The sequence below is a fragment of the Nannospalax galili genome, unplaced genomic scaffold (assembly GCF_000622305.1).
Source record: "Nannospalax galili isolate Female #2095 unplaced genomic scaffold, S.galili_v1.0 C48762305, whole genome shotgun sequence".
In the NCBI taxonomy this organism is placed as follows: domain Eukaryota; kingdom Metazoa; phylum Chordata; class Mammalia; order Rodentia; family Spalacidae; genus Nannospalax; species Nannospalax galili.
This window is the reverse complement of record NW_008473071.1, coordinates 1-1,188: the sequence shown is the minus strand read 5'-3', so window position 1 is coordinate 1,188 and position 1,188 is coordinate 1. Positions and strand designations below refer to the sequence as shown.

The window sequence follows — 1,188 nt, the reverse complement described above, 5'->3', positions numbered from 1 at the left end:
TTTTTTTTTTAACTTTTCATCAGTGAGTCAGAACTTGGGGCATTTGTATTTCTACACTTGGTTTATCTTACCTCCCACAATGCCCTACTGTTCCATTCATGATTCTGTCAATTATAAGATTTTATCCTTTCTTTCTAGGATGACTAACATTACATTTTGGATGTATGTGTTTTTGTATATAGATCCAGTTTTTGTATTAACTTTTTTTTATTCCTTGAGAATTTCATACATGCATATGTGTTTTGAACAAATATACCCCTCCACTCCCTCCCTTCCAGTTTCTCCCTATACCCACCACTATTTTTTTCATATGGGCTTTTCTTAGAACCCACTGAGTTCACTTAATGTCACCTGTATGTGTGTGGGTGTAGGACCATCCACTGGCACCTGGGTAGCCTCTCATGGCTTGCATCCTTTAAGAAGACTGACTCTTCCTTCTCCAGAAGACATCAATTTCCAATAGATCCTCAGCCAGGGATGAGACTTCAAGAATCCCTCACCCATCCATGCTGAGATTTAGTTGGCTTGACCTTGTCTTATGCATGTAGTCATAGCCACCATGAGCTCATGTGTGCAGTAGCTCTGTCATGTCCAGCAAATACTGTCTCCATGAAGATACCCACTACCCCTGGCTCTTACACTCATTCCATCCCCTTTTCCACAATGAACCCTGAGGCTTGGGGGAGGGGTTGTGGTACAGGTGTCCCATTTGTGGCTGAGCATGCCACGCCACAGTCTAATTTTCTGCAGGTTGACCAGTTGTGGGTCTCGATGATAATGGCCATCTACCAGCACAAGAAGCTTGTCTGATGAGGGTTGAGAAGTGCACTAATCTATGGGTGTAAGGATAAGGTACTTACTGGCAGCGGAGATACCATGAGCATGAAGTTGGTTTTCCCAGGGCGAGGCTCATCCATTGCACTCCAGATTTGCTGACCCCTGTGATTCCTCCAAATGTGGGAAACTGGACTGTATAATTTGTGGTCACGGGGAGCTGCCTTTGCACTCTCCCCTAATTCACAGAAAAGATAAGAACCTAGAAGACAATTTAATACTATGTCCATTTAGCAGAATAATAGTATTTGGTTCTCCCCTAGGGTCTGTGACCTAGATCGCCATGGGCTTTGGCCCAGTTAACAGTACCAGGGATGAGTTCAGTCTTGTGGAGTGGGCTTTAAAAAACAAACA

General features: G+C 43.6%; 1 non-coding gene across 1 annotated transcript; it reads left to right on the top strand.

The window, feature by feature from the left end:
* The first annotated feature begins 852 nt into the window (after positions 1 to 852).
* On the top strand, positions 853 to 1,014 carry LOC115069125. The gene has a single exon (XR_003848427.1). It is a non-coding gene; the product is annotated as a U1 spliceosomal RNA (small nuclear RNA).
* The last annotated feature ends 174 nt before the right edge of the window (positions 1,015 to 1,188 follow it).